A 26,417-nucleotide genomic window follows, 5' to 3' on the forward strand; every position below is an offset into this window, starting at 1 on the left:
GATTTAAACATGTTTAATGTTGAGAGAGAATGTCTGATGTGAGTTTGGCACATCAGTTTGGCTATAGCTCACTCAACAGTTTCAATGTTCAAATGAATGTGAATGCAACATGGCAATTATTAAAGCTTGTTTAAAATGTAATGTTATCTGGACATTATTACAGGAAAGATGACTGAGAAGAGGAGGAGGAGGAGGAGAAAGACTCCTGACCAGGATGCACTGGAACATGTTGTTCAAGGAGAGGATAAAGCCTTCCTAGAGGTAAGGTTTATTAACAAGTATAAAAGGTACATTTTTCATCCAATATATTAATGTTTGTTTCTCCTAGTGTAGTCACCTTAAAGGGATAGTTCAACATTTTGGTAAATTCGCATATTGCCATATTCCCTATAGTCATAGCTGTAGGTTCATTACCTTAATTGCTAGTGCATGTTCTGAAATCCACGGGCAGAGATGAGGCACACGGTACCTATGCTCTGGTGGACAAGTTGTGACCTGCACATTCTCCATGATATGAAATAATCGAGTAACATTACGACACAGAGTTGTTTACGAGGCAAATGCAGCCGAAACTATATTCCAGACATGACTGCTGGGTGGAGGGATTTTAAAGTGGAGGTGAAGCAGCCAGCCAAATACACATAGTTCATTAAACTGTTTTCCACTGTACTTAAAAATTCAAACACATGAAATGTAACCATTAAGGAGAAATGTTAAGTTTAGTTTGACGTTTTGCATTAGTTCTGTCCGTGACGTCACGGGGTTGGTTGCCTGCGTTGGCTGACAGCCACAGACAGTGAAAGTGAAGGACATAGCTACAGACAGAGACGGTAAAACATGAAACTGTGGAGGCACTGGATTAGAAGAGACTCAGAGGAGACCTCTACTGTGTTGCTCCTTCTGTGAACTAGTTTTACTGTGTTAAAAACTAGAAAAAAACTTCTGTTTTCTTTAACTGCCCCTAATAAGGAGCCGCCGCAGCGGTGGAGCTGTTAAGACTCCTCTGCTGATCTCGGTGTGATCATTTCTTACAGCATGTTTACATCCAGTCTGGAGACAGGCTGGACCCTCTGGCTGGACCCTCTGGTCCCACACCGAGGAGCCTTCACAACCTCACACACACAGCAGCAGCGATCTGATGGCATCTGATAACATCGGTATTAACAGTAATAGCGCCCATCACCATAAAATAAGAAGGGAAAATGACTTCAAAATCTCTGATCTCATCCTCCACACACCCAGCCCTCAGCAGATGACTATTCAAACAATAAATATGTCTTACCTTTACTCCAGGTGTCCAAATCAGTCAGCAGCAGCAGTCATCCAGCTCCATTATTCCCTTTTACATCACGTTCCTCGCGGCCAGCGCGTTTCATTAATTTGCATTGTGTTGAAAAAAGTTTTTTAGCGGCGGCAACAGCCGTGTTTCTGATCAACCGGACCTGTGTTGTCCGGTTCCACCGCTTTGTTTTCTCCCGGTGCAACATTACTTCCACACGGACACGGTCTGCGGTGTGTCGGACTGTCTGGTCCTCTGGACTGTGGTCTGGACTCGGTACCGACAGCGGAGAGGCTCCACCGTCTCCTCTGTCAGCCTCTCCTGTCAGGAGCTGAAGCTAAAGCTAACGTTAGCTGAAACTTTTTCTTTTCTTTTTTTCAACACAATGCAAATGAATGAAACACGCTGGCAGCGAGGAACGCAATGTAAAAGGGAATAATCGGTGGATTATTAAACTGTTGGAGCTGGATGACTGCTGCTGCTGACTGATTTGGACACCTGGAGTAAAGGTAAGACATATTTATTGTTTGAATATGAAACATTCAGTTTGAATAATGTTGAATGTTGTTAACTACCTGACACAGCACAGGACTGTGAGGACACGGTGTCCTGCAAGGACAGTCCCCTCCCCCACGTTTCATGTTGATCAGGCAGCAAACTGTGCTGTGTGTCAGATGTTCACCTGACACACCTGAATTATGAGGACACCTTTCTGACAAAGCCCTCATACTTCTGCTGAGGGCTGGGTGCGTGGAGGATGAGATCAGAGATTTTGAAGTCATTTTCCCTTCTTATTTTATGGTGATGGGCGCTATTACAGTTGATACCGATGTTATCAGATGCCATCAGATCGCTGCTGTGTGTGTGTGTGTGAGGTTGTGAAGGCTCCTCGGTGTGGGACCAGAGGGTCCAGCCTGTCTCTCCCCACGGTGACTGATGCTTATCACGGTGTGAACGTGGGCCGATCCGGTGAATGATCAACTTTCAGGGTTGATCAGAAGTTTCCTGTGGATCACATCCAGACTGGATGTAAACATGCTGTAGAAATGATCACACCGAGATCAGCAGAGGAGTCTTAACAGCTCCACCGCTGCGGCTCCTTATTAGCGGCAGTTAAAGGGACAACGAGGAGTTTCTTTCTATTCGGTTATAAAAAAGTCTCACGTTAATGTGGATGAATCTCCGCTACCCACACTTGTTAATGGGCCCATTTTTGATAAATATATCGTTCTGTCTCTATGGTTATTTTGTTATTATTAGTGGTGGTGGAAATGCTGGTCGAGCCGACCAGTGTTTTTTACTTTCGGTTTCGCAACGAGTCATGAGAATAACGCCGCCGAATCTCCGTTTATGGTCGGAACTACGACGGTATGTGATCGTCTTCCAACCTCTGACTTTAATTCTTGATGAATGAAAACATGAGTCTGTCTTGCGCCGCTCAAAAGAATTTTACGGTGCGCGCGGAGGCTCATAAATGTAGTGTGAAAACGCTTCGCTTTTCCAAAACTCCTCGTTGTCCCTTTGTAAAACTAGTTCACAGAAGGAGCAACACAGTAGAGGTCTCCTCTGAGTCTCTTCTAATCCAGTGCCTCCACAGTTTCATGTTTTACCGTCTCTGTCTGTAGCTATGTCCTTCACTTTCACTGTCTGTGGCTGTCAGCCAACGCAGGCAACCAACCCCGTGACGTCACGGACTGTCGAACGACAAGATGGCTGCACCCTAAAAAAGCTAAAAAATGCAATTTTTAACTCCCATTTTCTCCTAAATGCTTGTGTTTCATGTGTTAGTTTGCCTAATTTTAAGCACACTGGGAATCCATTTAATGAATTATGTTAAATTGGCTGGCTGCTTCATTTCCACTTTAAAAGTGCAAGTAGTTCATAGTATTTGCTTCATGTGTTGTAATGTCACATAATTATACATGATTATCTCATAGCGTGGTGAATGTGCAGGTCACAACTTGTCCACCAGAGCATTTTGGAGTTGTTAGATTGCGTATTTGAGGAAAGCGGAAGGTACCATGTACCTCGTCTCTGCCCCGCCGATCTCAAACCAGCTTGCAGAGACAAAGGTAACAAACCTACTCCTAAGACTATATGGATTGTGGCAATAGGCAAATATTGAACTATCCCTTTAAAATTGTAGCCTGGTGTAAAAGTAAAGAATTAAGAAGTTAGTTTCTAATAAAAGTAGCTGAAAAAACACAAAGGCTATTAATACTAAGAGTAATTGATTCAATAAAGAATAGTTAATTGAAAGGCACATGGATATTGGAAACAGACCATAGAGCATCAAGAGGGGGAAGCACACGACACGTCATCCACTTGAGGATGAGGGTGGATGACGTGTGCTTTCATGTGATGTTAGCCAACCCCCTACCCCACATTCGCACACAGCGGTTCACATGCTAACATCATTATCCTCATTATCTAAGAAGTTTTTTTAATCCACCAACACTTTCTGAAATATCAAAGGAAACCAATTCTGTAAAAAAAAAAAAGAAGTAGTAAACCAGCCCCTGAAAATCTTAAAATGGCTCCGAACTGCTTGTGTAACTTCATCCAAGCCTCCTGCAATCACCACAATTGAAAGCATCACTTAGACTGTGTTTTTAGTCTAAATCCTCACTGTTGCAGGAAAACCTAAAGCAGCAATCATTACAGTGTGTGGGGAACCTGTGTGCATTTAGCTATTCTTCCACCTGTGAGGACTTAGATTAAAATCAGCGTAAGTGACGATTTTCAAGTCAACTGCAAGTGGAGGGTTCAGGAGACTTGTGGCGCTTTTCGACTACACAGTCACGGCACGGCACAGCTGGGCTCAGTAAAGGTGCTCTTCCACTACAGCTGAGTTCTTCTAGTTCCTCCTCAGCGGGGGCGAGGTTGTCGCAAGGCCATCGTCTGCACCACAGCGTGGTTTTACACACAGCATCCTTTGACCCGGGTGAAGGAATAACAACAGTCTCAATACAGATCAGTGGGCGCTGTTGTCGCTCTTGGGTGTGATATTTAATGAATGAATATTGAACAGGTTCACAGCATTAGGTGTAGTAGATGGCCAGCCTGGTCATTGTAGGCATGTGTACATCTGCACATGACACATTTTTCATGTCTTCTTTTACATGACCACTAAGTGATAGCGTGATGAGACAACACTATATTTCCTCTGTCCAATTTCAGGAACCCTGTGAAGCACCATGTGACCTGAAGGCTGAAGGCCAATGAAAGCGAGGCAGCATCAGAAAAGGCAAGTTGTGCTTTGTACCTTCACAGTTACTTGCTTTAATATGTTAGAAATGCTTTGGATCCTTCAGGTCTTTATTGTAGTACTGACATTTCTGCAGTAAACATGGCGGTGTCATTACTGATGATTTTTGGAATGAAAGAGTATTGTTTCTGCTTAAAGTAATCTCAGATTTGTTATTGTCATTCTCACACACACACATACAGGAAGCTGCTGGTGGAAGTGATGACCGGATGACGGGTCGGTTCCAATCCTGCAACATCGAAGGATAACTCTGTAAGTTGACTGTACTCTTGTGATGACATGCTTTTACATCCAATCATAAATCTGTTCTATGACAGTGCTCACGAGTCCATACACTGTTGAATGTTGTTAACTACCTGACACAGCGCAGGACTGTGAGGACACAGTGTCCTGCAAGGACAGTCCCCTCCCCCACCTTTCATGTTGATCAGGCAGCAAACTGTGCTGTGTGTCAGATGTTCACCTGACACACCTGAATTATGAGGACACCTTTCTGACAAAGCCCTCATACTTCACAGATGAGGATGCAGAGGTTGGTTATGAATTATATTAAAGATTATGTTAAAGCAGGGGTCTCCAACACGTTGCTCGCGAGCTACCAGTCGCTCACAGCCCCTTTGCCAGTAGCCAAAGGATTAAAAGGATAGTTCGGGTCTTTTGACATGAATCTATGTGGCGTCCCCATCACCAGTTACGTGCTGTGACAGTGACTTTCCCCGGACTGTGTCCCGTCAGCGGAGTTCCGGTCTGGTTTTGGTGTTGACTAATGTAGTCTGGCTAGGTGGCTGGGGTTATGAAAATAAAGCGTTTTACTTCTCAAAACAATATGCGTTCAAAAGAGTGATACATTTGCATCACAAAACCGTTGTCCACGAAAAAGTCAGACCTCGCAATCGGTTGGCGCTATTTTCTCTCCCTCCGTATCACTGCGCGCTGCCGCCTGTAGACGGCTGTGTGTTTCCATCAGCTGTTTCACTGAGTTTACTGCTCGGATAGTTCACATAAACATATCTGATTATGACACAAGTGATGAAGCCATCCCTTGTTTTAGCACAGAGCCAAATGGAGACCTTAATGAACCTGATGTGATGCTGAACCTCGCCAGATGGAGTTAAAACAGGCAGAGAGAGAGAGGAGGGACAGGGAAGTGAAAAGCTGAAGTTGTTACCTTACATCGCCACAGTCTATGGTTGTGGCATATTACATGTGCATTGCGTCACTTGGTAGCGGATTCCACGGTTGCGTGTATACGGAGTGTTTTTATTACACCACTCGTGTGGACGCGGAGCAAAACTCTGGTTTCAAAAATCCCCGGGCTCGTGTGGACAAGGCCTGAGTGGCAAATCAAATAGCAGTGGACACAGAGAAACCGGGTAAAACATGTAGTATCAAAACAAACTGTCAAACAATCCGTACACTACGTTGTGTGTTTTAATAATTCCTGTAACACACAGTGTGACCGCGGCACCGGCAGAGAGACGGACAGGCTCATTGTTAATATGCAGAGGGACGAGTTTACAGCTGTTACTCGCATCCCGACAGTGACTCCCGACACTTATGGTGTGTTCATTATAAGTCGGAAAAAAAAACGAGCTCCTCTCAGACCTCGCAATCACTTGGTGCTACTTTCTCTCCCATCGCATCACTGCACGCTGCCACCTGTAGACAGCTGTGCACGTTTCCATCAGCTGTTTCAATCATATCTGATTATGACACAAGTGATGAAGCCATCCCTTGTTTTAGCACAGAGCTAAAGGGAGAGCTTTATGAACCTCAATAGGCTATGTAATGCTGAACTTCGCCAGATGGAGTTAGAGCTATAGACTGTATAAAAGAGGTTAGAGCAGAAAGAGTGATGGGTGATTGTTGCAGCACAGTCCATGGTGGAAGATCAGACGGACAAACATACACAGACAGACAGCGTGCATCACCTGCACCGGACAGTGCTGCTGGAAAAAAATAAAAGAACAGAGGAGCCTCGCTAGTTCTCTCTCTAGCCTGGCATTTGGCTGCCCTTTGTTTAAAAGAGTTCAACATGTGAAGATCTATAACCGCCATCTGACCACCGGTCAGCTGAGCCAGAGCACAGTGGAAATAATCGTCCTGATTGTCTGATAGTCTGTGTACATTTGTCGGGCTGATCTTCCATCACGCACTGCGCTGCATTACTGATCATCACCTGGTCACCCTGTCTCTCACAGCTATTGACCCCTTGCACGTGACGTCACGTTCCACTCGCGGTAGCTGCGGACGCCATGATGGACGGCAAAAGAACAGTGAACGTCAATGTAATTGAATGGGCGCGTTATAGTTTTGTGACATACCGTGGTTGTAGGGTTTCCCCTCCTTTTCCACTGAGCTGGTTCCAGTGCTGGTTCGGAGCCAGAGCCTGACTAGCACCAGTTCTTTGCTTTTCCACCGCTTAAGAACCGGTTATTGGTTCTTAAAACTGGTCTGAAGCACCAACTCCTTGCTGGTCTAGAGCTAAGAACCGGTTAAAACTGGTCTGAAGCACCAACTCTTTGCTGGTCTAGAGCTAAGAACCGGTTAAAACTGGTCTGAAGCACCAACTCCTTGCTGGTCTAGAGCTAAGAACCGGTTAAAACTGGTCTGAATCACCAACTCCTTGCTGGTCTAGAGCTAAGAACCGGTTAAAACTGGTCTGAAGCACCAACTCCTTGCTGGGCTAGAGCTAAGAACCGGGGGCTGGTCACTGGCAGCGGGGTTACATGAGCAACAGGACCAGTGTGAAGATATACAGACACGTTATCGATGCCATTATAAGTTAGTTTATCTACAGTGTATAGTCGATGTAAACACAGTTGAAGCTAACTAGCTGAGCTACATGCTGTGGCTAACAACAGCTAACGCTCCTATTAAACATAGCACCGTCACAACGTAGTTGCCGCCGCCGGATCGCGGCGATTACAACGAAGACGGCTTCCTGTTTTCTTTTATTTTTCAGCCGGCTTTAATCAGAGAATGATCACTAATTATACAGACGTCGGGTCAGGTCTTCAACACCCACGGGTCGGACCAGGTTTTACTTTCCAGGTCCGTTAACTGTAGTTAGCAGCAGCAAAGACAGGAGCAGCTGCTGTATGGGGAGTGTGGCACTGACTGACGTTAGCTCCTTAGCAGTGGAAAAAGCACAGAAAACTGAGATATTCTACGGCGAATAACAAAAAAACAAACAGAATATTGCAACGGATGAGTAGATATTCTATTTTAAATAAGTGATAATGCTGTGAGGTTGTAGTGTGAAGTGATCGAGCCACATTGTTGGACGGCACCCATACAGTCTATGGAGCAGTACATTATCACTGAGCACTTTCTGCCGTCCGTCATGGCGTCGCCTCTCGCGTAACGTTCTAATTGTGACGTAGCTGCAAGGGGTCAATAGCTGTGGGTCCAACTTTCACTCTTTTGAACGCATATTGTTTTGAGAAGCAAAACGCTTTATTTCCGTGACCCCAGCCAACTAGCCAACTAATCCTTTAACAGTCGGCTGACGCGAGACATGGACAACCGTCTCACATTGAAACTGCAGTATTTGCCAGAAGCGCCATAATTTCTTATTGTACATGCCCACGATAATATTGAGTCACTTTTCTTATCGTGACTTTTGGTATTACTGATACCGTTATGTCCCTATTATATTCTAGTTATTTAAAAATCAAGATATATTTGTTGTTCAGTTTTCATTCATTTCAGACATGTGCTTAAAGCAGAAGTAAGCGATCCGGTCGTTTTGGCTAATGCTGCGTTCCAGGCAGGCTTTTGAAACCGTAAATTACAGCTTCAAGTCACAACTTACGACTTTGTAGCGTTTCAGGCAACCCACTCGTGTTTTTCCGACCTGTTTTACCTGTGAAAGTCACTATAACGGCCACTCGTAACTTCTGACCCGTGAAGTCGTACCAGATCGAACTGGTACCACTTCACAGGTCGGAAAAACACGAGTTACGAGTTTCCTTGAACGCACCATAACAGTCCTCGTCCCTACGTCACCACATTCACGGCGTCCCTGTAATGTTGTTGTGCATGCAATGTTGTAGTTCGTCCAGAAGGAGGCGCTCTTCAGTTGGTATTGTGTTGGTTAAGCCGGAAGAAGAGAAAAAATATAGTTCAGAGAAAGACGGATAGCACGGAAGTGTAACACGGGTTTTGTATAGGAGTTATGCTGTATTCTTGTGTTTGGAAAAGCTAACTAAAAGTGTGTAAGAGTCACAAAGTGCATCGGAGTCTTCCTTCCAAAACTTTACACTGGCGACGAGGATTTAATTTTTTTTTTCTCCACGAACATGGCTGCTGCACTGCCGTCATTCCCTGCTTTTGACGTCGACGAAGATCAAACCTCATCCGTACGCTGGAAGAAGTGGTTACAGCGCTTTGAAAACTTCATTGTCGCTCTGGATATAAAGGATGATACAAGAAAACGTGCAATGCTTTTACACTACGCTGGAGACGGTGTACAAGACATCTTTGACACACTTACTGACACTGGGGAAGCAAAAGACTATAAACGCGCAAAAGACAAACTGAGTGAGTACTTTTCTCCTAAAATCAACATCGCCTATGAGACCTATAAATTCAGACAAGCTACACAACTAGCAGGGGAAACGCTGGACTCATATCACGTACGGCTACGGCAGTTAGCGGCGACTTGTGATTTTCCAGATGTGGAGAGGGAGATCAAGACCATGATCATTCAGACATGCACATGCAATAAACTACGGCGTCAAGCTCTACAGAAACCGGAGATGACACTAGCGGAACTCCTCTCACTCGGCAGGACCATGGCACTTGCAGAAATTCAGGCATCAGGTATGGAATCAACGCAACAATGTGCAACACAAGGACATTCAAGGGAAGATGTTATGGCGGTTGAGATGGAGAGAGGAGCTGTAAAGAAAAGATGCTACAACTGTTCTGGTACTTTTCCCCACCGAGAAGGTATGCCGTGCCCGGCACGGGGGAAAATATGTAATGCTTGTGGAAAACGAGGACATTTTGCAAAATGCTGTCGCTCTAGGAGACCACAAAGCAACATCAGAGATGAACACAAAGTGCATTATGTGCATACCAGTGGAAATAGCAGCACAACATCTCAAGCAGCAAGCACTGCAGACACAGAGTCTTCTGAAGAATATCTGTACACTGTTACTCAACCAAGAACACATCTCCCACATGCAAAGATAAAGGTTAGTGACTGCAACATCAAAGTGATGCTTGATTCTGGAGCGACTGTAAACATCATTGATGAAACAACCTATCAGAGACTGAGATATAAGCCTTCACTCACCAAATCCACAGTCCCCATTTTTCCCTATGGTTCACACACCCCACTGCCTACCATAGGCAAATTCACCTCACTGATAGAATCCAAGTCACGATTCACCAATGCAACCTTCTATGTGCTTCGAGGCAGTAATGGCTGTTTACTTGGCTTCAACACTGCAAGTCAACTGGGACTAATTAAAGTTGCTAACACACTCCACGCATCCCCACGTCAGCACATACAGCCTACAATATCCTCTGATCAGACAGAGGTGAATGCAGTAAGTGATATTATCACTGAATATGCTGACCTGTTCCATGGGCTGGGCAAATTAAAGGACCTTCAGGTCAAACTGCACATAAGAAGAGACATTCCTCCAGTCACACAACCACACAGAAGAGTACCATTTCATGTCAGGAAGCGACTTGAGGCGGAATTACAACGGTTAGAGGACCTTGACATCATTGAGAAAGTAGATGGGCCCACTCCATGGGTTTCTCCAATTGTTCCTGTCCCAAAGCCAAAAGACCCAGAAGCAGTGCGCATTTGTGTTGACATGAGAGTACCAAATCAGGCCATTGAACGAGAAAGACATCTCACTCCTACAGTAGATGATGTAATACAAGCACTCAATGGAGCCAGATTCTTCTCGAAGCTGGATTTAAATTGTGGATATCATCAGCTGGAACTAGAGCCATCCTCACGATACATCACAACGTTCTCCACTCACGTGGGCCTGCGGCGTTATAAAAGACTGAGTTTCGGAGTTTCCTCAGCTGCAGAGGTATTCCAAAATGCCATTCAGCAAGCCCTGGATGGCATCCCAGGAGTTATCAACTTAAGTGATGACATTCTGGTGTTTGGCAAAACAAGGGCTGCACATGATCAAGCTTTGAGGGCCACGTTTCAGCGACTCAAAGAAAAAAACCTGACTCTCAACAAAGCCAAATGCTCATACGCACAATCTACTCTGGATTTTTTTGGATACACATTCTCAGATGGAGGTTTTTCTCCAGATCCCAGCAAGGTTCAAGCACTGCATGATGCTACCGCCCCAACCAATGCCAGCGAGGTCCACAGTCTTCTCGGCATGGCAAATTACAGTGCCCGCTTCATCAAAGACTTTGCCACAATAACTCAACCTTTAAGGGAACTTACAAAAAAAAATACTCGCTGGACATGGACAGAGGAACACCAAAAGTCCCTTGATAAAATGAAACAAAGTCTAACGAGTGATGCTGTCATGACTTATTTTGACCCATGCAAACTAACTGAACTGGTGGTTGATGCAAGTCCAGTGGGTCTTGGGGCTGTATTGGCACAGAGAAACAATCCACATGAACCAGCCAGAGTGATAAGTTATGCGAGCAGGGCTTTATCCCCCATTGAACAAAAATATTCACAAACAGAGCGTGAAGCTCTCGCCATTGTTTGGGGTTGTGAACATTTTCACATGTATCTTTATGGAGCCCCGTTTACCCTTGTCACTGATCACAAACCTTTGGAATGGATTTTCAACAACCCCAAATCCAAGCCCCCTGCTCGCATTGAACGATGGAGTCTACGTTTGCAGCCCTACAACTACACTGTCCGTTACAAGTCTGGTAAGGACAACCCAGCAGACTATATGTCGCGCCACCCTGCACAAGTGTCACATGTGTCTCAGGATATTTCACACACTGAACATGAAGCAGAAGAGTATGTAAATTTTGTTACTGTAAATGCTGTCCCCAAGGCAATGACTCTGACTGAAATCCAGGTTGCAACCAAAGATGATCCTACTCTCTGCAAAGTCATTCACCTCATTAAAGAAAACTCATGGCAGTCACTTTCTGACAAACAGGATTTTGCCGATGGAGTTGACAGTGCTGCACTTCAGTCATTCAGCAAAATCAAAGATGAACTGACAGTGACTGCTACTAATGATGTTGTATTACGGGGTACAAAGATTGTTATTCCCTCCTCTTTGCAGGTCCGGGCAATATCACTTGCACACGAAGGTCACCAGGGGCTGGTCAAAACAAAGAAGCTGATCAGAGAAAAAGTTTGGTTCCCTGGTATTGACAAGCAGGTGGAGAACATGATCGCTGGCTGCATCCCATGTCAGGCCGTTGTACCCCATCACAAAGTAGAACCTCTTCACATGTCTGAGCTGCCATCGTCACCTTGGGAAAAAGTTGGTGTAGATTTTTGTGGCCCATTCCCCTCTGGTGACTACCTTCTGGTGGTCATTGACGAATACTCCAGATATCCAGAGGTGGAAATTCTACAATCCACATCAGCCAGAGCCACAATCCCTAAACTTGACAAAATATTCTCTACACTGGGAATTCCACGTGAGGTCAAAACGGACAATGGCCCACCCTTCCAAAGCTCAGAATTTGCTGATTTTGCAACATACCTGGGATTTAAACATAGAAAAATCACTCCCCTCTGGCCTCAGGCTAATGCGGAGGCCGAACGTTTTATGCGCACCCTTGAAAAGGCAATACGTGCTGCACATGTTGAAGGCCGCCCTTGGAAACAGACTCTGTATGCTTTCCTCCGCAATTACCGGGCCACGCCTCACTGCTCGACTGGGACGGCTCCGGCTGATGTACTGTTTGGGAGGCCACTCAGAATCAAGTTACCTGAAGCTCCTCTTCCTTTCCAGTCTCAGTTTGATTCAGCAGTACGACAGGCAGATGCTGTGGCAAAGAACCGGATGAAACATGATGCCGACAGGAGGCGCCATGCTGCTCCTCGGACTCTGAAAGTGGGTGACATGGTCCTGTGTCGTCAAAGGAAGGGAGGAAAGTTATGCCCTGCTTACAATCCCCGCCCTTACGAAGTCATTGCTGTCAAAGGTACCATGGTGACAGCTAAACGCAATGACAATGTCATCACAAGAAACTCATCTCACTTTAAGACTCTGCCGGCGGATAAAAATCACCCCTCTGAGTCTGGTGGAGCAACAATCACAAGGAGTGGACAAGATGTCATAGACTGGACTGAAATCCTTCCTGAACAAACTCCAGGACCTGTGGCCCCTGACCTGTCTGGGTCACAGTCACCTGTTCGCAGATATCCAGTCAGAATGAATAGAGGGCCACCATCATACCTCACTGACTTTGAATAATGTTTAAAAGAAAAAAAAAGAAAAGTGAAGAAAGGAGGGTTGTAATGTTGTTGTGCATGCAATGTTGTAGTTCGTCCAGAAGGAGGCGCTCTTCAGTTGGTATTGTGTTGGTTAAGCCGGAAGAAGAGAAAAAATATAGTTCAGAGAAAGACGGATAGCACGGAAGTGTAACACGGGTTTTGTATAGGAGTTATGCTGTATTCTTGTGTTTGGAAAAGCTAACTAAAAGTGTGTAAGAGTCACAAAGTGCATCGGAGTCTTCCTTCCAAAACTTTACAGTCCCTTGGCTGCACACACAGCCCTGCATGCTGTTCTCTCTCCTCATTGGATAAAAACTGTAGGATACGATAAATGTTTTCTCCTGGGCTCAGAGCAGAGCAGAGTGACTGACAGACCCGTGTTTCGGTCCAAACACTCTATAGAAGTGATTGCTGTCGGAAGATATAACTATTTAAGACTTATATTAACACAAATATATCACTTACTTCTGCTTTAATCAATATATTATAGTGTAGTGACATGGTTAAAACTTTATATTCCACATTTCCAATTTTCCTTGTCCTGGTATGGAAATTGTCTATTATACCATTTTAACTGACTTTGTTCATGTCACAATGCAACACTAACACATTTCAGTTATGGATTCTTTTGGTTTAATATAAAGGTTTCTTTTTTCCTGCCTAGGATGGGGAGCACTAGATGATCATGTTTCCTCTGCTGATGAGAGGCTCGAAAAAAAGAGAGACAATGTGGACCCGCCATCGCCCCGGACACAACCCCGCCCCACTGAGGAGGTACTAGAAGAACTCAGCTGTAGTGGGAGAGGACGTTAGAGAGAGAGAGATTCCTAAGTGTTGATATCGAGTAGAAAATTTTAGTATTGTGTATTATAGAGGCTTAAATAGGCTACTATTTTCATGAAGAGTGGGAAACACAGATTTTACGAACGTAAAGAGTTAATGTTACAGTGTAGCTCTCGGCCATTTTCAATTTCCAAAAGTAGCTCTCAGAGGAAAAAAGGTTGGAGACCCCTGGTATAAATTCAACAAATGAGTGAGACTGATAAAAGTAACAAAGTTGTATGCAGCATTTTGTTCATTTTCTGAATTGGTAGGATGTAAATACAGCCCTGGAATATACTGTATAAAGTAAATATGCCGTAGTGTTTTGGTAAATTATACCAAAAATAACATGTCAGAAGTACAGACCTGCAACAACAATGATATTTATTTTTTGCATCAAATATGCTTTTCTGTAGATGAATTGGACCTAGAGCTGGACGAAGGTGAGCAGGATGATGGAGATGACGAAGACGAGGAAGACAGTCAAGCTGAGGGAGATGATGACAGCATCGGGGACAATGAAGGCGATGAAGGTGGTAGAGACAGCGAAGGTGGTCCTCACAAAGAAAGGTTTTTTCCTGGTAGTTTGTATGTGTGATTATACAACAAGTATGAATACTTATTTTTATAATTTTAGAAACGTTATGTTACTCATGAAAATAAATCACAAACTTAATCAACCTCCTGTAGAGTGCTCCTTTCAGGTGCCAAACTCAAATTTTAGAACAATTAAATACCCATTTTTTAGTGTATATACAGCCCCGTTTTAGCCCAGTGGTTGTTCCCTTCTGTATGTGCAGGTCAAAGAGACACTAGTTGTGACCGCGGTGAAAATAAAATATGGCCTGGGGCTGAATATTTCGTTGGATGAAACAGAAGATACCTCTATGTTTCTCTCTCTCTCTCTCTCTCTCTCTCTCTCTGACTTTTGGGCTTTTAAATAATCTGGAGTAATCGCAGTGTTTGGCTTTCCCCATCAGCTGTGTTGGCGACATGGTATTGGTTTAGTTTGGGAAAGTCTGTGTCAGGGACCAAGAATGTCGTCAGCTCAGAGTTCACTCATCTGGGACTAGAAAATCCTTTCTGTTGCTACAGTGGGTACTAGTTTCATTTGGACGTTTCCCTCACGGAAAGCGTGATTCACGCGTTGCGTGAAATTGTAGGTCACATTGTAGCCACTAGGTGGAAGCATCGTACTGAGATGCAGCTCAAAAGATTTTGGGGGTAATTCCACGTTTGACCACAACGTAGCTGCAATGGAGAGTGGCGCTGTTCATAGGCCATAGGTACTTCATTTGCAGCTGTGGTCGAGAGAGCTAGACAATGAATGGAGAGAGGGACCGCTACGCCGGTGATCAATGGTGTTGTTTATATTGTATCACAGTGGTCTGTAGCCTACGTTCAACAGGATCAGTGGTTCTCATGGGGGTCCTGGACTCCTCCATATTTTTGATCTCTCCTGGCCGGGTCTGGCTCCAAGTTTGAGCAGGCTAAATTGTCTCATATCTATTTTCTGCAAGTTCTGGTGAATGTAACAATCCACTCAGCCGACGATCGCTCGTTTAACAGTTTCTAAGCTGCTTTGTCCGTGCCAGCAGCCTGGACCCGATGCGGCTGGACTCACGAGCGAAGCATTAATGCACATCTGTCAGCAGCTACTCCAAACACACAATTTGAAGGGACAGATTAGATGCTGATTTTGTTACCAGTGACTTTGTTTCAGCCAAGAGCAGCAGGTTGTTTTAATGGAAAGTAGCCTAGGCTCGAGCATACAAAAAAGCTGCAGCCTGAATCAACAGTGTTGCTGCAAATACAACAAGAGGAGGCTGCTTTTAATTTCTGACAGTTGAACATTGCGCTTTTAAAAATGAAGCTTATCCAAACAAAAAACTGTGTTTTATATTGTTTTCATATATTTCACTGATTGTAATAGAATGCGAGTGTGTTTTATTGAAAGCGAGACTGTTTGGCCACAGTTTAAAAATAATCAGAATATGAGGAAAGAATCTGATCGATCCAGAGCAGCATTCATTTACAAGTTTAATCAAACTTCTTCTAAATAAACGTAGGCTAAACATTCAATAACTCGGGTCAGGTCGGACCACATGCTTTTTCTCTTCTTCCTCACAGGATCGGTGTTTTATTTTATTAGCCTACATGAAACACGACGATATTTCTTCTCTTTTTCCCATCGGCTTCTACATTTTTGTCCTCCGGCTTATGAAACTTTTGAACTGAGAATGCTGAGAGAATGAGCATGCTAATAAGCGATCTACAAACGTTTAAAAAAAAAAATCCAAATGAGCGTCATTGATCGTTCGTTCTAAAAATTAAATGTAGGGGGGAGAGCCGGGTCGATTGATACACGGGACGATTGATACACAGCGATTTCCTCGAAAACCACACAAGCTTGAGCCGTCAGATTTTGTCACTATGTTCAGCACTCAACACCGACCAATCCTGGGAAAGCTTGTGAAATTACGTCACGCCATTCAAAAGTTATTAGCGCGAACTGGTTTTTGACTACGGAAAGTAAAATGTTAGGTGCGATAGTTTTTTTGTGATCAAAAGTTGTATTGTGTGTTTCATGCAATAATAATATGACCTAACAACAGATGAATTCGTACATAAACAGGTCCTAAATTATGAAATGTCATAGTTTTGAAGTTTAGAGGCAAAACAGGTTGGAGTGTCAGTAGTCGCTGCAGGGACGATTGATACAGCTGTTTCAAATGTCCCTCACGCCACCGTGCGTAGTGACTGTGGTCACACTGCGCGATCAATATCTGTATATAAATCACCAAATTAATAGCCTAACTGTTTTGCAATGAACAACAACCGATTTGAATGAACAACATGTAATTTTAATAAACACCACATATTTTTAATGTTCGTGTTTATGACATGAATCAACAGATATTCAGCAAAGTGAGGGGAAAATGCCGAGGGTAAAATGACAATATGTTCAACTGTGTATCCATAAACATGACTTAGGACAGGGAAATAAGTCAATGAAATGAAAATGCAGTCGTCCAACAACTCGTACAAAAGAAGAAAGGTGAGTTTAATCGAAATGCGGATCTTGACAATTACGCACGGGACAAAAATATTTATTTGACCTATTTATATTGTGAGAAATTATGTGACATTTTGGCAATGACGAGTACACTAGTATGTTGTCTGATATGCTGCATAAAAACGAGAGTAATGACAGTAGTTTCTGTTTAAAACATCCTCCTCTGTGTCTCAAACGACCCGCATAGGTGGGGCGTTTGAGACAAATGTCAACTTACGTTCAAAGTTATAAAACAGCGCGATCATCCAACATATGTGTTAAATTACACTTGTAACTAAGAGAATACACATGTGAGTTGTTGATCACATGATAAAAATGTTTGTGTACATAACGTCATCTTTGAAAAAGACGTTTAAATGAAAAGTGTATCAATCGACCCGGCTCTCCCCAAAAAATTTAAATAAGATAAAGGTCACAATATGTTTGTAATCACATATTAACAAGAGCATTGTCAGACATTTTAAATAAAAACAAGAAAAATAAGAACAAGTCCAGTTTATATTGTCGTGTTACTTTTGACCCACCCCCCTGTTACTTTCGTCCTGCTGTTGCGTCTACTGGCAGCGGCGGCTTAACGAGGGAATCACCTTCAGCTGGATGTGTCGTCACTCCCTGAATGGGGGGTGTCCCCCCCTTAATTAAAGCCGAGCTGTGGACGCGGCCAAGCGCGCTCCAGGAACCACGACCCTATTCTTCCCCTTCCCCCTTCCCCAAAGTTTTAATCTTTTGTAGTAAATAAAGTAAGAGTATTTTTGAAACCAAAGAACCGCCTGATCCTTTCCCTGCACCTCACAAACCTGCCGTGAGGGACGAAAGTCACAAAGCGCAGCTTCTCTTCAAAGTCAAATTACACCGACGTTGTTTCACATTTTTACAAAATAACACCTGATAGAGAACACATATGAGATGGTGATCACAACAAAAAAATGTCTCTTTCTGTAATACTATCTTTTTAAATGACATTTATTTGAAAAATGTTACTTTCGACCCTGCTCTCCCCTACATTTTTGTCCTCCGGCTTATGAAACTTATGAACTGAGAAGTGTGAGGAACCGGTTTTTCTGTTCAAAGCAAACAGCTGTGTGAAGTAGCCTACTGTGGGGGGCAGGACTTTTGTCTGACAATGTACTTGAGTGAAGTATCCACAAACACACCCATTGGTCAGAGATAAAGAGGATGCTAATGTGTTACAGTGTCCAGCTGTCGTCACAGCAATTATTACAAGCACATGATGCAGGTGCTAATGTGTCGCTAATGTGTTATAGACAGTTATAGACCCTTGTGTGGTCACAACAATTATTACAAGCACACCTATTGGTCAGAGATAATGGAGGTGCTAATATGTCGCTAATGTGTTATAGACGGTTATAGACCATTGTGTCCAGCTGTGGTCACAGCAATTATTACAAGCACACAGTCTATTCGGTCAGAGATAATGGAGGTGCTAATATGTCTATTAAGCTCATTACTTTCAATAGAGCGAACATGGTTCGTTTGGAGCATTTGTTTTAAAAAAGTAGTATTTTCTTCTTCTGGTTTGCTGCATTTAAAAAAAAAAAAGTTATTACTTTACATCACGTTCGTTTCAGATGTGTAGTGACTGGAATTCAGACTTCCCAAAGCCTACGTGCTTCCAATAAAACATTTTTATTTAAAAAAAATCGATAGGTATACAGAACAGTGCAGTAGGCAATTTAAAGCAGATTGTGTCCCCAAATCTGCGTAGTGTGCACATCAGTCTTTCAGCAGGAGATCCTTCGGCCCTGGGCATTTTTCGCAGTCTGCAATGCAGTCACATGCCAGTCGGTCCTCCCTTTAGTGCTATGACCTGCTCGATGACTCTGTCCAAGTGGTCAATGTATCTGTTGCAGGCCTCTTTGGTGAGCTTATGTTTCCAAAATGACTCTATCGCGGAGATCAGTTCCTCTCTGCTCTTGGGTTTGGCCTCACAGCGAATGTAACGTTTCATTGAAGCCCATTAATGCAAGGTATTTCTTTTTATTTTATTTATTCATAAATCCAGGTTCTAATTTCTTTGCAATGTTTCTGTGTTACAGACGACTGCAGTTAAACGTCAGCCAGCATCATCTTTGGAGCCACGCACCAAAGCGCCAGCTAAGCGTCTCATCTCCAAAAAGGCGGTAAGTGTTATTGCGCAAACTATACAGTACATGTGTATAATACTATAAGTCTATAGGCATGGCTGCTTATCTGACTCATGACTCATGACTTATCTCTATTTCAAATTACAGGCAGCTGTTACAAAGGTGCTTAAGTGCAATGACGAGCGGGGTGGCGATAAAACCAGGGTGGTGCACTTGGAAAACCTTCTGGCCCAGAGGACGGCGGAGCTTGCCGCAGAGAAACAGAGAGTAGCGCCACTGCTTGCGGATAAAGACGCCGCGATTGCAAGTCTGAAAGCTGACCTGGAAGCCATGAGAGCGCAGAACGAAAGCCTCAGACAGGAAAACAACAGCCTCAAGGAAACCAATCACTCTGAGTGCCAGAGAGAGGGAGCCATTGTGGAAGAGGTGAGAGCAGGGTTTGGACAACTGCAAGCTGCTCTTGAACAGAGAACCCAGGTCTTCGCTACGCCTGTGAGACCAATCCCCAGATTCGCCTCTACTCCAGAATCCTCACAGGCACAGATGTCTCCGTTGGCTCTTTCCTTGACCACCATGGACGACAGCGTCCAGATTTGCCGCCAGCACCCAGACGTGAGCTTGCGTATGGTCGCACCAGAGGAACATGCCCGACTCCACCAACAGAGCTACGGCCAAGTGGGCCGATATGGATGCCTGCTCTTCAGAAGGATCATCTCTGAGGACAACTATAAAGCCTGGAGTAAAACCACAAATTGGGATGGTTCAAGGGGCAAGCAGGAACTGCCACAGAATGTAAAGAACTTTGTGGTGGACAGCCTGAAGAAAAGATTTCCTGGGGTGGAAATACATGAACTGAAAGACTGCATTGACAAGATCAATGAGTGTCTCCGCACCCCGAGAAAGTCATCCAAGGGACTCATTTTGCTGTAAATAGCATACAGTAGTCTACTGTACTGTGACATGATTTTTTTTTTTTTTTTAAATAAAACGTTTTGAAGAAAGTAAGGCTACAGATATATATTTTTGGGAAGTCTGAAACAATACCACACATCTTATTAACGTGATGTAACGTAATAACTTCATCAAAATCATTCATTATTCATCAAAAAAATGCAGCCTCTAAAACTAGATTGAATAATATTAATTTCTTTTTAAAATCAGAAATATTTGTGTTAAAATGTAGCATAACATCTGACATCATAACAGAAGGCCTACCTAATATCAATAGATGAAAACCAGAAGAAGAAAATACTACTTTTTTTAAAACAAATGCTCCAAACGAACCATGTTCGCTCTATTGAAAGTAATGAGCTTAATAGACATATTAGCACCTCCATTATCTCTGACCGAATAGACTGTGTGCTTGTAATAATTGCTGTGACCACAGCTGGACACAATGGTCTATAACCGTCTATAACACATTAGCGACACATTAGCACCTGCATCATGTGCTTGTAATAATTGCTGTGACGACAGCTGGACACTGTAACACATTAGCATCCTCTTTATCTCTGACCAATGGGTGTGTTTGTGGATACTTCACTCAAGTACATTGTCAGACAAAAGTCCTGCTCCCCACAGTAGGCTACTTCACACAGCTGTTTGCTTTGAACAGAAAAACCGGTTCCTCACACTTCTCAGTTCATAAGTTTCATAAGCCGGAGGACAAAAATGTACACAGAAGCCGATGGGAAAAAGAGAAGAAATTTCGTTGTGTTTCATGTAGCCTAATAAAATAAAATAAAACACAGATTGAGACCACTTCATGATGTTTAGTTCTTTTTCGTTTCTTTTGGATTTTTGTGCGTACTGAGCCGTTTTGGTCCATGTTTGTAATTTCCCCTTATATTTTCTAAAGTTGCAACAAGCTATCCCGGTTTCAATAATTCCCCCGGTCCCACCCACATCAAATGAAATAAACCAGTAAAACATAGAATAATCTTTCATTTTAAATCAAATAATGCTCTGCCTGTAGTGCAGCCCAGTAAATAGTCTCAATTCAAGTCTCTCCGGCCATATGGTGCCCACGTGAATGCACAGCTGAGCGGAGCTTCTGCAGCTTCCGTCGTCCTCCCTCCGCTTATTATTGTCCGATCAGTGTCACCTTCACCTTCGTCACCTTCTCAGGCTTCATCAACAAACACTGTGGACCAAGTGCACCATCTCATAAAGTGCAACTTCTGCTCTGCCGGTGAGCAAGGGAAGTTTACTTTGAAAAATGCGAGGAAAAAATGAATTAACCTGATTAGGACGTGTTAATAGCCTTTCAGCTTTGGTGATATGCCTTTAGTTATTATCAATTCCAGTTGTTTTACAGTTGTTACAGTTGTTTCACCTGGAGATGACGTAGCCTACACACCCACAGACAGGTGATGAACCGGACTACAGCGGCGAGAGATTTATGACGTTACGTAATTCAATAATCAATATTAACGAGGGCGAGTAGGCCTATGGTGTCTGCTTATTTCCAGCATGTCACTGTCTGTTTACAGAATCAACATCTAGCTTATTCCTAAAGTTTGTGAAGTGTGGAGCGGTCAAGCGGACCTGCTGACAGATGTGCAGCTGACAGTGACAGACATCTCTACCAGCTGATCCTCCCTCACTCACGTCCTGAGGACGGGACAAAAGTCTCCTGGATATTATTTTTTCTTTTCCTTTATTCATTTCTAACTGGCTCGTTTTGCCAGTAAAAACCATAACTTGTGAGAAAAAGAAGAGACGCGCGAAAACAACAAAATGGAAACATTGTAGCCTAATAACTCATGTGACCACAGCTGGACGAGTGGTCTGTGTGGTCTACATGAAGCGAGCACAGTCACGGACTGAGACAAAGTTATTTAGCTACATAAAGTCCAAACGTCAGCAGGCGTTGACCTTAAGCATTGTTCCTATTATTAAAACATGAATGACAAGAATAAGAGGTGAAAAGTAGCCGCTGCAGACTGATGCGCCACAGACCTGAGTGCTCATAAACTGTTACTTCGGCTTTTACAAAGACTGATTTTCTGCTTGATCCATGATGATTAATTTACCTACAGAAAATCTAAATGCATGGTAAAAGTAATATTACTAATATTTTAGAGATCTCAAATTCACAAATGGTGTTTCTATTATTAAAATTCTGATTAAAAATTGGGTCAGGTCGGACCACGGGGTTCTTTTATTTATCTTTTTTTTTTTTTTTTTGCCGTGGTCCAGCCGAGAGACTGCTCGTGAGTCCGGCTGCATCAGGTCCAGGCTTCAACACCTGGATTGGACCGGGTCGGGTCGTTGAGAACCTAGCAGTTTATAGAAACTGCTCAAACGGGCTTTAAGAGGTGTATTCACAACATTTTATTTGCTCAAACATGCAGCCAGACCAGCACAGCTTTTTTTTTTTTTGAGAAGTTACGGTAGGCATGATGGTCTGGGAAACGCTGGCATGGGGGGGGATTACGTATTATGCTGTTATTACGCACGCTACAATATGACTATTGCACTGACAGTGAGTATGTAAATCTGTGCCCCGTAACAACCCAAACTCCATGACCCCCCCACCTCTAAAATGAATCCGGCGCTGCTGACACACACCCTCCAAAAAAAAAAAAACCATTGGCAGAAGTCCGGGCCGTGAGAACCGGCAGCCTACCTCTCGTATGGATAATCACCTTGATAATCCAACGGATTTGATCTGGAATATATATGTGTTTTCATAATGCCTATCATAAAGTGGATACAATCACCGCAACTCTGTCCGGAGCTTCGCTACTTTTATTTCCTTATACTGTACTTGGAAATAAGATGCGTTCCATGGTCCAAGGCGATTTTCATACACACACCCAGCCTCGCTTTCAATAAAACACACACACACCTCCTTCGATGTGAACTCGCACAGAGCATGAAGCTGAGTTGATCTCCTTCGCAGTACAGGCCGGCTGGCTGACGGTGTCACCGGTCTCATTATCACTGGCTGTTTGTGTTTTCTGTCAAAACATGGATGAAACCTATCAACTTTGTAGCATATTTCTATCGAGGGGATGTTATTTCAGGATATCGAGGGGATGTTATTTCAGGATATCCTCACTGCTCCGTGCTGCTGTCTTATAGAGGCGTCCTGCTGCTCACAGATGCCACCTGGCGGTTGTTTGGGCACATTGCAGCTTCTGGTGAAAACACAATTACTCCTCCACAAAAAATCCGCGTGAGTCTCCCGTGACTCTCGCGTGAATCTCGCGTGAAATCGTCCAAATGAAACTAGTACCCACTGTAGGTCGTTACTAAGGGTCGGATTATTTGCTGTAGAGGTGAACTATGTTCCATTACACATAGGAGTCTACTGACGTAACTGATTGTGTTTCAGGTATTAGTCGGACTGAGAAGGGGAGAAAAAGCCAGCACACTCTCTATATCCCTTTGGCGATTCTTTATTGCAGGACAGGCAAGCACAGACATTTCGACCAAAGTCTTTTTCAATGTCTCCCCTTCTCAGTCGGCTGCTGTAGTCGTGCATCTCCTTAAGATTTATCGCTTCTTGCTTCTTCCTGTATTAGTTGTACCCCATGTATTTCCCTGGAAACGGTCAGTGCACTCGCAAAAAACATTCAAATTTGAGAGCAAATTGTCCATCAAAATGAATATATTTTGATGATACATTCTATTTTGTTGGTAATGGTTGTATTTCGCAATATAACCCTCTCGGGTAATATTGCTTAAGTGTGTGTGTGGCTGATGTCCAGTTAAACCAGTGTGGTCCTCACAAACAATGTATTTTTCTTGATTTTGTGTGTGTATGTGTGTGGATGGGTAATGTCCAGTTAAACCAGTGTGGTCCTCACAAACAATGTTTTTATCTTGATTTTGTGTGTGTATGTGTGTGAATGGGTAATGTCCAGTTAAACCAGCGTGGTCCTCACAAACAATGTTTTTTCCTGATTGTGTGTGTGTGTATGGGTAATGTCCAGTTAAACCAGTGTGGTCCTCACAAACAAGGGTTTTGTCCTGATTGTGTGTGTGTATGGGTTATGTCCTAATAAACAAGGGTGGTCCTCATAAATCACCATTGTGCTAGGAAACGCCTCCTCCTGCCCCGTCCTCTCAATCCACCAAAATGTTAGATTTTCGTTTCTCTGGATTCTTACACAGTATTTTAATTCTAAGTAGACAGGATTTTTTTTAATTTTTTTTAGACCAGTTTGATCTTTTAGCCACCTCTCTAGGACAACGGGAAAGCAGGGTCCTCATAAACCACCACTGGGCTGGTATGGGGACAGTGGCCCTGTAAACCACCCATACCTGTGTGTGTGTGTGTGTGTGTGTGTGTGTGTGTGTGTGTGTGTGTGTGTGTGTGTGTGTGTGTGTGTGTGTGTGTGTGTGTGTGTGTGTGTGTGTGTGTGTGTGTGTGTGTGTGTGACTGACTTGACACATGTTATGAGCTGCATCCTGTGTCAGTCTGATTTAGCTGTGTCTGTGTTTATAAACATTTAAACGAGCGCCAGGTGGATTGTTTATGAAGTTAACGAGCTCTGGCCTGAGGATCAGAGGTTACCACGGCGATAGGGGCCCCCCCAGGCTGAGACAGACAGAAACGTGGAGAAAAAGAGTGATTTTTTGCCTCTGCACTGGTCTCGCAAAAGGCTTACGGTGACAAAAACGGTAACTCCTATCAGAACAAAACACAGATCAACGGTGCTGTAAGGACTTCCTGAAAATTTTGGTACGATTTGGTGTTTCTACAGTAAATATTTTGGAGACGCTGGTATTTTTAAAACATCGGTCCGTTCTGCTTCTCTCTTTTCTGAAAAAATTATGTGTGTAGAGTGTAAATTGTGGCTGGGCCGAGTGTGGAGAGTTTTTCTGGGCTTTCTCCCACTCTAACCGATGATGTCACCCACTCTGACACGACACAACCATTATAATCTCATAATTTCTCCAAAAATGATCATGGTCATTGATCAGGGATTGATCAAAAACTATATGACCTATCAAAACGTGGAGTAATACGCCAATATACAAGACTTGTGTCTACTGTTTAAAGTTCAAATCAAGTATCTAGGTGAAAGTATGCCTAAGCAGTAGACGTTTGTTAAACTCCAGTGATTGTTCTTTTTCGCTCTTTTTTTTTCGTCCGTCCCATTGACTTCAATGTAAAATTTACAATTTACAAATTTAAACTTACGTCGCGAAAAATTCGTAAACTGTTCAGAAAAGTAATAGCATACCGATCCCGATCAAGACGCACATTTTGATATATAATCTGTCCTGCAACTCGACTAGTAGTGAATCGAAATTTGGTACGGAAGAGGAATAAGAAGGAAAAAAAATACACACAATAACAGTAGTGCCTGGGCACTGGTCCCTGCAGCTATTTCATAGCTGTAGGGATCAGTGCCCGGTGCGATGGCTCGTGGCCCTAATAAACAGATGAATAAGTGGCAGAACATTAACAATAAAATATAAACAACTTAACAATTGAGGTGTGGTCATGATCATTAATTATAATCGATTTGTTTGGGACTCGAAACAAAAATCTTAGGACTTGGTTGGGACTCGAAACAAAGATCTTAGGACTTGGACTTGACTTGGGACTTGAGAGCAAAGACTTGAGACTCTACTTGGACTTGCAACATAGGGACTTTCTCCCACCTCAGGAAACAGTGAATGTCATCACTCATAGTTGATCTTTATTTTTTAATTTCTCAAGTTCTAGGATTAGAACTGAGAACATCAGAGACACTCTGGTTTTTAAAAATGTTTGGCTCATGGGTAAAAACAGCACAGGGAGAGAAGCAGAACGGCCTGATGTTTTAAAACTGCCAGCGTCGCCAAAATATTTACTGTAGAAACACCAAATCGTACCAACATTTTCAGTAAGTCCTTAGAGCAACGTTGATCTGTGTTTTGTTCTGATAGGAGTTACCGTTTTGTAATGCTAAGCCTAAATGTGAGACCGGTGCAGAGGCAGAAAATGGCTCTTTTTCTCCACGTTTCTGTCTGTCTCAGCCTGCGGGGGCTCGTTAACTTCATAAACAATCCACCTGGCGCTCGTTTAAATGTTTATAAACACCGACACAGCTAAATCAGACTGACACAGGATGCAGCTACTAACTAACTATGTGTCAAGTCAGTCACACACACACACACACACACACACACACACACACACACACACACACACACACACACACACACACACACACACACACACACACACACACACACACACACAAACACACACACACCTTCATGTGATTAAAACACAGTTAACGTGCAACAGAATTTAAACTTAAACCATGATTTAATCTGGTTTTAAAGTTAAACCTGGTTGGTGTCAAATGCGTCAAATGCCTCTCGTGGGAGCAGCTGATAGAGTGCCCCCCAGCTGAAAGCAGCCCACCCCACCAGCCAGAGGGTCCAGGACCATAGGGACTGCAGTGGAGGAAGGCTGCCTTAACACCCTGCACAATGGC

General features: G+C 43.4%; 1 protein-coding gene and 1 long non-coding RNA gene across 2 annotated transcripts in view; one reads left to right on the forward strand and one right to left on the reverse strand.

Moving 5' to 3' along the window:
- The window catches only part of LOC310989756 (NLR family CARD domain-containing protein 3-like), a gene marked incomplete at both ends in the record, with an annotated part of 47,713 nt that overhangs the window by 19,965 nt on the left and 1,331 nt on the right, over positions 1–26,417 (reverse strand). The gene's annotated exons all lie outside the window — the stretch shown is intronic.
- On the forward strand, positions 162–14,536 carry LOC310989619. The gene is made up of 5 exons (XR_014595552.1): positions 162–261; positions 4,460–4,530; positions 4,734–4,799; positions 13,631–13,740; positions 14,205–14,536. It is a non-coding gene; the product is annotated as an uncharacterized lncRNA (long non-coding RNA).

Source organism: Trachurus trachurus (genome assembly GCF_905171665.1).
Source record: "Trachurus trachurus genome assembly, chromosome: 8".
Lineage (NCBI taxonomy): Eukaryota > Metazoa > Chordata > Actinopteri > Carangiformes > Carangidae > Trachurus > Trachurus trachurus.